Raw genomic sequence first — 12,487 nt, 5'->3', positions numbered from 1 at the left:
GGGATCCTTTCCCTGTTTCGTAGGGAAAGAATTCCCGGCGTTCCCGTCGCATCTCAAGAGGAGGCGCTCTCCACAGGAAAGGCGAGAGGAACTCCAGGGTCATGCCACCATTCCAAGAGTCCCCCAGATGTGTCAGTCCATTCCAGAGGAACCTGTTTTCCCTGCACTGCCTTGACGTTTAAGCCGAGGATCAACTCCCACCACGTGTGCACGTGGGACAGCCCTGTGGGAAAGCCTCGTGGGAAAGCCTCGTGGGAAAGACTCGAGGGAAAACCATAGATCCTTTGATCCACGCGGCGGACTGCATGACACTGCTGCTACCGCTCTGGAGGAAAGCGCAAGTGCATGCCCGCATTCGAGACGAGGACTGACTCCCCTGGGGAGACTCCAGAAGTACCCCAAGATCCATGTCAGCACTGGAGAGGAATCCTCAGGTTCCGGCCCAGACTCCACACAAGGTCTTAGGCCCGGCATCGACGGGAGAGGAATCCCGAGAGGCCCCCGAGGAACTCGCATGGGGACTGGCCTTTCCTGAGGCCACCAGAGCGGGTCCCTGAGGTCCCCGTCGTAAGTCGACAGCACCTGCCGCAACTCGAGAAAATCCAGGAGGTTTTGCCCTCCAGGCGAGATGAGGCCCATTTCCGCTGAGGCTTCTCGAGGCCAATCACATCTAACCACTGGAACTTCCAAAGGGTCCTTCACACCCTTGCTGCAACTCAAGAAGTTCCCCGACATACCCGTCTCCACACCAGGGGAAGCACGTGGGGTCCCGCACACATCCAGGGGAGCCCCGTTTCCGCCTCCTAGCTCGAGATGAGGGATCCTTTTCCTGTTTCGTAGGGAAAGAATTCCCGGCGTTCCCGTCGCATCTCAAGAGGAGGCGCTCTCCACAGGAAAGGCGAGAGGAACTCCAGGGTCGTGACACCATTCCAAGAGTCCCCCAGATGTGTCAGTCCATTCCAGAGGAACCTGTTTTCGCTGCACTGCCTTGACGTTGAAGCCGAGGATCGACTCCCACCACGTGTGCACGTGGGACAGCCCTGTGGGAAAGCCTCGTGGTAAAGCCTCGTGGGAAAGACTCGAGGGAAAACCATAGATCCTTTGATCCACGCGGCGGACTGCGTGACACTGCTGCTTCCGCTGTGGAGGAAAGCGCAAGTGCATGTCCGCATTCGAGACGAGGAATGACTCCCCTGGGGAGACTCCAGAAGTACCCCAAGATCCATGTCAGCACTGGAGAGGAAGCCTCAGGTTCCGGCCCCGACTCCACACAAGGTCTTAGGCCCCGGCATCGAAGGGAGAGGAATCCCGAGAGGCCCCCGTGGAACTCGCATGGGGACTGGCCTTTCCTGAGGCCACCAGAGCAGGTCCCTGTGGTCCCCGTCGTAAGTCGAGAGCACCTGCCGCAACTCGAGAGAATCCAGGAGGTTTTGCCCTCCAGGCGAGATGAGGCCCATTTCCGCTGAGGCTTCTCGAGGCCAATCACATCTAACCACTGGAACTTCCAAAGGGTCCTTCACACCATTGCTGCAACTCAAGAAGTTCCCCGACATACCCGGCTCCACTCGAGAGGAAGCACGTGGGGTCCCGCACACATCCAGGGGAGCTCCGTTTCCGCCCCCTAGCTCGAGGAGAGGGATCCTTTCCCTGTTTCGTAGGGAAAGAATTCCCAGCGTTCCCGTCGCATCTCAAGAGGAGGCGCTCTCCACAGGAAAGGCGAGAGGAACTCCAGGGTCGTGACACCATTCCAAGAGTCCCCCAGATGTGTCAGTCCATTCCAGAGGAACCTGTTTTCCCTGCACTGCCTTGACGTTCAAGCCGAGGATCGACTCCCACCACGTGTGCACGTGGGACAGCCCTGTGGGAAAGCCTCGTGGGAAAGCCTCGTGGGAAAGAATCGACGGAAAACCATAGATCCTTTGATCCACGCGGCGGACTGCGTGACACTGCTGCTACCGCTCTGGAGGAAAGCGCAAGTGCATGCCCGCATTCGAGACGAGGACTGACTCCCCTGGGGAGACTCCAGAAGTACCCCAAGATCCATGTCAGCACTGAAGAGGAATCCTCAGGTTCCGGCCCCGACTCCACACAAGTTCTTAGGCCCGGCATCGACGGGAGAGGAATCCCGAGAGGCCCCCAAGGAACTCGCATGGGGACTGGCCTTTCCTGAGGCCACCAGAGCGGGTCCCTGAGGTCCCCGTCGTAAGTCGAGAGCACCTGCCGCACCTCGAGAAAATCCAGGAGGTTTTGCCCTCCAGGCGAGATGAGGCCCATTTCCGCTGAAGCTTCTCGAGGCTAATCACGTCTAACCACTGGAACTTCCAAAGGGTCCTTCACACCCTTGCTGCAACTCAAGAAGTTCCCCGACATACCGGTCTGCACTCGAGAGGAAGCACGTGGGTCCCGCACACATCCAGGGGAGCCCCGTTTCCGCCTCCTAACTCGAGATGAGGGATCCTTTCCCTGTTTCGTAGGGAAAGAATTCCCGGCGTTCCCGTCGCATCTCAAGAGGAGGCGCTCTCCACAGGAAAGACGAGAGGAACTCCAGGGTCGTGACACCATTCCAAGAGTCCCCCAGATGTGTCAGTCCATTCCAGAGGAACCTGTTTTCCCTGCACTGCCTTGACGTTCAAGCCGAGGATCGACTCCCACCACGTGTGCACGTGGGACAGCCCTGTGGGAAAGCCTCGTGGGAAAGCCTCGTGGGAAAGACTCGACGGAAAACATAGATCCTTTGATCCACGCGGCGGACTGCGTGACACTGCTGCTACCGCTCTGGAGGAAAGCGCAAGTGCATGCCCGCATTCGAGACGAGGACTGACTCCCCTGGGGAGACTCCAGAAGTACCCCAAGATCCATGTCAGCACTGGAGAGGAATCCTCAGGTTCCGGCCCCGACTCCACACAAGGTCTTAGGCCCCGGCATCGACGGGAGAGGAATCCCGAGAGGCCCCCGAGGAACTCGCATGGGGACTGGCCTTTCCTGAGGCCACCAGAGCGGGTCCCTGAGGTCCCCGTCGTAAGTCGAGAGCACCTGCCGCAACCCGAGAAAATCCAGGAGGTTTTGCCCTCCAGGCGAGATGAGGCCCATTTCCGCTGAGGCTTCTCGAGGCTAATCATGTCTAACCACTGGAACTTCCAAAGGGTCCTTCACACCCTTGCTGCAACTCAAGAAGTTCCTCGACATACCCGTCTCCACTCGAGAGGAAGCAAGTGGGTCCCGCACACATCCAGGGGAGCCCCGTTTCCGCCTCCTAGCTCGAGATGAGGGATACTTTCCCTGTTTCGTAGGGAAAGAATTCCCGGCGTTCCCGTCGCATCTCAAGAGGAGGCGCTCTCCACAGGAAAGGCGAGAGGAACTCCAGGGTCGTGCCACGATTCCAAGAGTCCCCCAGATGTGTCAGTCCATTCCAGAGGAACCTGTTTTCCCTGCACTGCCTTGACGTTCAAGCCGAGGATCGATTCCCACCACGTGTGCACGTGGGACAGCCCTGTGGGAAAGCCTCGTGGGAAAGCCTCGTGGGAAAGACTCGAGGGAAAACCATAGATCCTTTGATCCACGCGGCGGACTGCGTGACACTGCTGCTACCGCTCTGGAGGAAAGCGCAAGTGCATGCCCGCATACGAGACGAGGACTGACTCCCCTGGGGAGACTCCAGAAGTACCCCAAGATCCATGTCAGCACTGGAGAGGAATCCTCAGGTTCCGGCCCCGACTCCACACAAGGTCTTAGGCCCGGCATCGACGGGAGAGGAATCCCGAGAGTCCCCCGAGGAACTCGCATGGGGACTGGCCTTTCCTGAGGCCACCAGAGCGGGTCCCAGAGGTCCCCGTCGTAAGTCGAGAGCACCTGCCGCAACTCGAGAAAATCCAGGAGGTTTTGCCCTCCAGGCGAGATGAGGCCCATTTCCGCTGAGGCTTCTCGAGGCTAATCACGTCTAACCACTGGAACTTCCAAAGGGTCCTTCACACCCTTGCTGCAACTCAAGAAGTTCCCCGACATACCGGTCTGCACTCGAGAGGAAGCACGTGGGTCCCGCACACATCCAGGGGAGCCCTGTTTCCGCCTCCTAGCTCGAGATGAGGGATCCTTTCCCTGTTTCGTAGGGAAAGAATTCCCGGCGTTCCCGTCGCATCTCAAGAGGAGGCGCTCTCCACAGGAAAGGTGAGAGGAACTCCAGGGTCATGCCACCATTCCAAGAGTCCCCCAGATGTGTCAGTCCATTCCAGAGGAACCTGTTTTCCCTGCACTGCCTTGACGTTTAAGCCGAGGATCAACTCCCACCACGTGTGCACGTGGGACAGCCCTGTGGGAAAGCCTCGTGGGAAAGCCTCGTGGGAAAGACTCGAGGGAAAACCATAGATCCTTTGATCCACGCGGCGGACTGCATGACACTGCTGCTACCGCTCTGGAGGAAAGCGCAAGTGCATGCCCGCATTCGAGACGAGGACTGACTCCCCTGGGGAGACTCCAGAAGTACCCCAAGATCCATGTCAGCACTGGAGAGGAATCCTCAGGTTCCGGCCCCGACTCCACACAAGGTCTTAGGCCCGGCATCGACGGGAGAGGAATCCCGAGAGGCCCCCGAGGAACTCGCATGGGGACTGGCCTTTCCTGAGGCCACCAGAGCGGGTCCCTGAGGTCCCCGTCGTAAGTCGAGAGCACCTGCCGCAACTCGAGAAAATCCAGGAGGTTTTGCCCTCCAGGCGAGATGAGGCCCATTTCCGCTGAGGCTTCTCGAGGCCAATCACATCTAACCACTGGAACTTCCAAAGGGTCCTTCACACCCTTGCTGCAACTCAAGAAGTTCCCCGACATACCCGTCTCCACACCAGGGGAAGCACGTGGGGTCCCGCACACATCCAGGGGAGCCCCGTTTCCGCCTCCTAGCTCGAGATGAGGGATCCTTTTCCTGTTTCGTAGGGAAAGAATTCCCGGCGTTCCCGTCGCATCTCAAGAGGAGGCGCTCTCCACAGGAAAGGCGAGAGGAACTCCAGGGTCGTGACACCATTCCAGGAGTCCCCCAGATGTGTCAGTCCATTCCAGAGGAACCTGTTTTCGCTGCACTGCCTTGACGTTCAAGCCGAGGATCGACTCCCACCACGTGTGCACGTGGGACAGCCCTGTGGGAAAGCCTCGTGGGAAAGCCTCGTGGGAAAGACTCGAGGGAAAACCATAGATCCTTTGATCCACGCGGCGGACTGCGTGACACTGCTGCTACCGCTCTGGAGGAAAGTGCAAGTGCATGCCCGCATTCGAGACGAGGACTGACTCCCCTGGGGAGACTCCAGAAGTACCCCAAGATCCATGTCAGCACTGGAGAGGAATCCTCAGGTTCCGGGCCCGACTCCACACAAGGTCTTAGGCCCCGGCATCGACGGGAGAGGAATCCCGAGTGGCCCCCGAGGAACTCGCAAGGGGACTGGCCTTTCCTGAGGCCACCAGAGCGGGTCCCTGAGGTCCCCGTCGTAAGTCTAGAGCACCTGCCGCAACTCGAGAAAATCCAGGAGGTTTTGCCCTCCAGGCGAGATGAGGCCCATTTCCAAAGAGGCTTCTCGAGGCTAATCACATCTAACCACTGGAACTTCCAAAGTGTCCTTCACACCCTTGCTGCAACTCAAGAAGTTCCCCGACATACCCGTCTCCGCTCGAGAGGAAGCACGTGGGTCCCGCACACATCCAGGGGAGCCCCGTTTCCGCCTCCTAGCTCGAGATGAGGGATCCTTTCCCTGTTTCGTAGGGAAAGAATTCCCGGCGTTCCCGTCGCATCTCAAGAGGAGGCGCTCTCCACAGGAAAGGCGAGAGGAACTCCAGGGTCGTGACACCATTCCAAGAGTCCCCAGATGTGTCAGTCCATTTCAGAGGAACATGTTTTCCCTGCACTGCCTTGACGTTCAAGCCGAGGATCGACTCCCACCACGTGTGCACGTGGGACACCCCTGTGGGAACGCCTCGTGGGAAAGACTCGAGGGAAAACCATAGATCCTTTGATCCACGCGGCGGACTGCGTGACACTGCTGCTACCGCTCTGGAGGAAAGCGCAAGTGCATGCCCGCATTCGAGACGAGGACTGACTCCCCTGGGGAGACTCCAGAAGTACCCCAAGATCCATGTCAGCACTGGAGAGGAATCCTCAGGTTCCGGCCCCGACTCCACACAAGGTCTTAGGCCCCGGCATCGACGGGAGAGGAATCCCCAGAGGAACTCGCATGGGGACTGGCCTTTCCTGAGGCCACCAAAGCGGGTCCCTGAGGTCCTCGTCGTAAGTCGTGAGCACATGCCGCAACTCGAGAAAATCCAGGAGGTTTTGCCCTCCAGGCGAGATGAGGCCCATTTCCGCTGAGGCTTCTCGAGGCCAATCACATCTAACCACTGGAATTTCCAAAGGGTCCTTCACACCCTTGCTGCAACTCAAGAAGGTCCCCGACATACCCGTCTCCACTCGAGAGGAAGCACGTGGGGTCCCGCACACATCCAGGGGAGCCCCGTTTCCGCCTCCTAGCTCGAGATGAGGGATCCTTTCCCTGTTTCGTAGGGAAAGAATTCCCGGCATTCCCGTCGCATCTCAAGAGGAGGCGCTCTCCACAGGAAAGGCGAGAGGAACTCCAGGGTGGTGCCACCATTCCAAGAGTCCCCCAGATGTGTCAGTCCATTCCAGAGGAACCTGTTTTCCCTGCACTGCCTTGACGTTCAAGCCGAGGATCGACTCCCACCACGTGTGCACGTGGGACAGCCCTGTGGGAAAGCCTCGTGGGAAAGCCTCGTGGGAAAGACTCGAGGGAAAACCATAGATCCTTTGATCCACGCGGCGGACTGCGTGACACTGCTGCTACCGCTCTGGAGGAAAGCGCAAGTGCATGTCCGCATTCGAGACTACGACTGACTCCCCTGGGGAGACTCCAGAAGTACCCCAAGATCCATGTCAGCACTGAAGAGGAATCCTCAGGTTCCGGCCCCGACTCCACACAAGGTCTTAGGCCCGGCAACGACGGGAGAGGAATCCCGAGAGGCCCCCAAGGAACTCGCATGGGGACTGGCCTTTCCTGAGGCCACCAGAGCGGGTCCCTGAGGTCCCCGTCGTAAGTCGAGAGCACCTGCCGCAACTCGAGAAAATCCAGGAGGTTTTGCCCTCCAGGCGAGATGAGGCCCATTTCCGCTGAGGCTTCTCGAGGCCAATCACATCTAACCACTGGAACTTCCAAAGGGTCCTTCACACCCTTGCTGCAACTCAAGAAGTTCCCCGACATACCCGTCTGCACCCGAGAGGAAGCACGTGGTGTCCCGCACACATCCAGGGGAGCCCCGTTTCCGCCTCCTAGCTCGAGATGAGGGATCCTTTCCCTGTTTCGTAGGGAAAGAATTCCCGGCGTTCCCGTCGCATCTCAAGAGGAGGCGCTCTCCACAGGAAAGGCGAGAGGAACTCCAGGGTCATGCCACCATTCCAAGAGTCCCCCAGATGTGTCAGTCCATTCCAGAGGAACCTGTTTTCCCTGCACTGCCTTGACGTTCAAGCCGAGGATCGACTCCCACCACGTGTGCACGTGGGACAGCCCTGTGGGAAAGCCTCGTGGGAAAGCCTCGTGGGAAAGACTCGAGGGAAAACCATAGATCCTTTGATCCACGCGGCGGACTGTGTGACACTGCTGCTACCGCTCTGGAGGAAAGCGCAAGTGCATGCCCGCATTCGAGAAGAGGACTGACTCCCCTGGGGAGACTCCAGAAATACCCCAAGGTCCATGTCAGCACTGGAGAGGAATTCTCAGGTTCCGGCCCCGACTCCACACAAGGTCTTAGGTCCCGGCATCGACGGGAGAGGAATCCCGAGAGGCCCCCGAGGAACTCGCATGGGGACTGGCCTTTCCTGAGGCCACCAGAGCGGGTCCCTGAGGTCCCCGTCGTAAGTCGAGAGCACCTGCCGCAACTCGAGAAAATCCAGGAGGTTTTGCCCTCCAGGCGAGATGAGGCCCATTTCCGCTGAGGCTTCTCGAGGCTAATCACGTCTAACCACTGGAACTTCCAAAGGGTCCTTCACACCCTTGCTGCAACTCAAGAAGTTCCTCGACATACCCGTCTCCACTCGAGAGGAAGCACGTGGGTCCCGCACACATCCAGGGGAGCCCCGTTTCCGCCTCCTAGCTCGAGATGAGGGATCCTTTCCCTGTTTCGTAGGGAAAGAATTCCCGGCGTTCCCGTCGCATCTCAAGAGGAGGCGCTCTCCACAGGAAAGTCGAGAGGAACTCCAGGGTCGTGCCACCATTCCAAGAGTCCCCCAGATGTGTCAGTCCATTCCAGAGGAACCTGTTTTCCCTGCACTGCCTTGACGTTCAAGCCGAAGATCGATTCCCACCACGTGTGCACGTGGGACAGCCCTGTGGGAAAGCCTCGTGGGAAAGCCTCGTGGGAAAGACTCGAGGGAAAACCATAGATCCTTTGATTCACGCGGCGGACTGCGTGACACTGCTGCTACCGCTCTGGAGGAAAGCGCAAGTGCATGCCCGCATTCGAGACGAGGACTGACTCCCCTGGGGAGACTCCAGAAGTACCCCAAGATCCATGTCAGCACTGAAGAGGAATCCTCAGGTTCCGGCCCCGACTCCACACAAGGTCTTAGGCCCGGCATCGACGGGAGAGGAATCCCGAGAGGCCCCCAAGGAACTCGCATGGGGACTGGCCTTTCCTAGGCCACCAGAGCGGGTCCCTGAGGTCCCCGTCGTAAGTTGAGAGCACCTGCCGCAACTCGAGAAAATCCAGGAGGTTTTGCCCTCCAGGCGAGATGAGGCCCATTTCCGCTGAGGCTTCTCGAGGCTAATCACGTCTAACCACTGGAACTTCCAAAGGGTCCTTCACACCCTTGCTGCAACTCAAGAAGTTCCTCGACATACCCGTCTCCACTCGAGAGGAAGCACGTGGGTCCCGCACACATCCAGGGGAGCCCCGTTTCCGCCTCCTAGCTCGAGATGAGGGATCCTTTCCCTGTTTCGTAGGGAAAGAATTCCCAGCGTTCCCGTCGCATCTCAAGAGGAGGCGCTCGCCACAGGAAAGGCGAGAGGAACTCCAGGGTCGTGCCACGATTCCAAGAGTCCCCCAGATGTGTCAGTCCATTCCAGAGGAACCTGTTTTCCCTGCACTGCCTTGACGTTCAAGCCGAGGATCGATTCCCACCACGTGTGCACGTGGGACAGCCCTGTGGGAAAGCCTCGTGGGAAAGCCTCGTGGGAAAGACTCGAGGGAAAACCATAGATCCTTTGATCCACGCGGCGGACTGCGTGACACTGCTGCTACCGCTCTGGAGGAAAGCGCAAGTGCATGCCCGCATACGAGACGAGGACTGACTCCCCTGGGGAGACTCCAGAAGTACCCCAAGATCCATGTCAGCACTGGAGAGGAATCCTCAGGTTCCGGCCCCGACTCCACACAAGGTCTTAGGCGCGGCATCGACGGGAGAGGAATCCCGAGAGGCCCCCGAGGAACTCGCATGGGGACTGGCCTTTCCTGAGGCCACCAGAGCGGGTCCCTGAGGTCCCCGTCGTAAGTCGAGAGCACCTGCCGCAACTCGAGAAAATCCAGGAGGTTTTGCCCTCCAGGCGAGATGAGGCCCATTTCCGCTGAGGCTTCTCGAGGCTAATCACGTCTAACCACTGGAACTTCCAAAGGGTCCTTCACACCATTGCTGCAACTCAAGAAGTTCCCCGACATACCCGTCTCCACTCGAGAGGAAGCACGTGGGGTCCCGCACACATCCAGGGGAGCTCTGTTTCCGCTCCCTAGCTCGAGATGAGGGATCCTTTCCCTGTTTCGTAGGGAAAGAATTCCCGGCGTTCCCGTCGCATCTCAAGAGGAGGCGCTCTCCACAGGAAAGGCGAGAGGAACTCCAGGGTCGTGACACCATTCCAAGAGTCCCCCAGATGTGTCAGTCCATTCCAGAGGAACCTGTTTTCCCTGCACTGCCTTGACGTTCATGCCGAGGATCGACTCCCACCACGTGTGCAGGTGGGACAGCCCTGTGGGAAAGCCTCGTGGGAAAGCCTCGTGGGAAAGACTCGAGGGAAAACCATAGATCCTTTGATCCACGCGGCGGACTGCGTGACACTGCTGCTACCGCTCTGGAGGAAAGCGCAAGTGCATGCCCGCATTCGAGACGAGGACTGACTCCCCTGGGGAGACTCCAGAAGTACCCCAAGATCCATGTCAGCACTGGAGAGGAATCCTCAGGTTCCGGCCCCGACTCCACACAAGGTCTTAGGCCCGGCATCGACGGGAGAGGAATCCCGAGAGGCCCCCGAGGAACTCGCATGGGGACTGGCCTTTCCTGAGGCCACCAGAGCGGGTCCCTGAGGTCCCCGTCGTAAGTCGACAGCACCTGCCGCAACTCGAGAAAATCCAGGAGGTTTTGCCCTCCAGGCGAGATGAGGCCCATTTCCGCTGAGGCTTCTCGAGGCCAATCACATCTAACCACTGGAACTTCCAAAGGGTCCTTCACACCCTTGCTGCAACTCAAGAAGTTCCCCGACATACCCGTCTCCACACCAGGGGAAGCACGTGGGGTCCCGCACACATCCAGGGGAGCCCCGTTTCCGCCTCCTAGCTCGAGATGAGGGATCCTTTTCCTGTTTCGTAGGGAAAGAATTCCCGGCGTTCCCGTCGCATCTCAAGAGGAGGCGCTCTCCACAGGAAAGGCGAGAGGAACTCCAGGGTCGTGACACCATTCCAAGAGTCCCCCAGATGTGTCAGTCCATTCCAGAGGAACCTGTTTTCGCTGCACTGCCTTGACGTTGAAGCCGAGGATCGACTCCCACCACGTGTGCACGTGGGACAGCCCTGTGGGAAAGCCTCGTGGTAAAGCCTCGTGGGAAAGACTCGAGGGAAAACCATAGATCCTTTGATCCACGCGGCGGACTGCGTGACACTGCTGCTTCCGCTGTGGAGGAAAGCGCAAGTGCATGTCCGCATTCGAGACGAGGAATGACTCCCCTGGGGAGACTCCAGAAGTACCCCAAGATCCATGTCAGCACTGGAGAGGAAGCCTCAGGTTCCGGCCCCGACTCCACACAAGGTCTTAGGCCCCGGCATCGAAGGGAGAGGAATCCCGAGAGGCCCCCGTGGAACTCGCATGGGGACTGGCCTTTCCTGAGGCCACCAGAGCGGTTCCCTGAGGTCCCCGTCGTAAGTCGAGAGCACCTGCCGCAACTCGAGAGAATCCAGGAGGTTTTGCCCTCCAGGCGAGATGAGGCCCATTTCCGCTGAGGCTTCTCGAGGCCAATCACATCTAACCACTGGAACTTCCAAAGGGTCCTTCACACCATTGCTGCAACTCAAGAAGTTCCCCGACATACCCGGCTCCACTCGAGAGGAAGCACGTGGGGTCCCGCACACATCCAGGGGAGCTCCGTTTCCGCCCCCTAGCTCGAGGAGAGGGATCCTTTCCCTGTTTCGTAGGGAAAGAATTCCCAGCGTTCCCGTCGCATCTCAAGAGGAGGCGCTCTCCACAGGAAAGGCGAGAGGAACTCCAGGGTCGTGACACCATTCCAAGAGTCCCCCAGATGTGTCAGTCCATTCCAGAGGAACCTGTTTTCCCTGCACTGCCTTGACGTTCAAGCCGAGGATCGACTCCCACCACGTGTGCACGTGGGACAGCCCTGTGGGAAAGCCTCGTGGTAAAGCCTCGTGGGAAAGACTCGAGGGAAAACCATAGATCCTTTGATCCACGCGGCGGACTGCGTGACACTGCTGCTTCCGCTGTGGAGGAAAGCGCAAGTGCATGTCCGCATTCGAGACGAGGAATGACTCCCCTGGGGAGACTCCAGAAGTACCCCAAGATCCATGTCAGCACTGGAGAGGAAGCCTCAGGTTCCGGCCCCGACTCCACACAAGGTCTTAGGCCCCGGCATCGAAGGGAGAGGAATCCCGAGAGGCCCCTGTGGAACTCGCATGGGGACTGGCCTTTCCTGAGGCCACCAGAGCGGTTCCCTGAGGTCCCCGTCGTAAGTCGAGAGCACCTGCCGCAACTCGAGAGAATCCAGGAGGTTTTGCCCTCCAGGCGAGATGAGGCCCATTTCCGCTGAGGCTTCTCGAGGCCAATCACATCTAACCACTGGAACTTCCAAAGGGTCCTTCACACCATTGCTGCAACTCAAGAAGTTCCCCGACATACCCGGCTCCACTCGAGAGGAAGCACGTGGGGTCCCGCACACATCCAGGGGAGCTCCGTTTCCGCCCCCTAGCTCGAGGAGAGGGATCCTTTCCCTGTTTCGTAGGGAAAGAATTCCCAGCGTTCCCGTCGCATCTCAAGAGGAGGCGCTCTCCACCGGAAAGGCGAGAGGAACTCCAGGGTCGTGACACCATTCCAAGAGTCCCCCAGATGTGTCAGTCCATTCCAGAGGAACCTGTTTTCCCTGCACTGCCTTGACGTTCAAGCCGAGGATCGACTCCCACCACGTGTGCACGTGGGACAGCCCTGTGGGAAAGCCTCGTGGGAAAGCCTCGTGGG

Source organism: Ovis canadensis, chromosome 23 (assembly GCF_042477335.2).
Source record: "Ovis canadensis isolate MfBH-ARS-UI-01 breed Bighorn chromosome 23, ARS-UI_OviCan_v2, whole genome shotgun sequence".
Classification (NCBI taxonomy): Eukaryota; Metazoa; Chordata; class Mammalia; order Artiodactyla; family Bovidae; genus Ovis; species Ovis canadensis.
The sequence above is the reverse complement of the archived record's forward strand: the minus strand, read 5'-3'. Positions refer to the sequence as shown.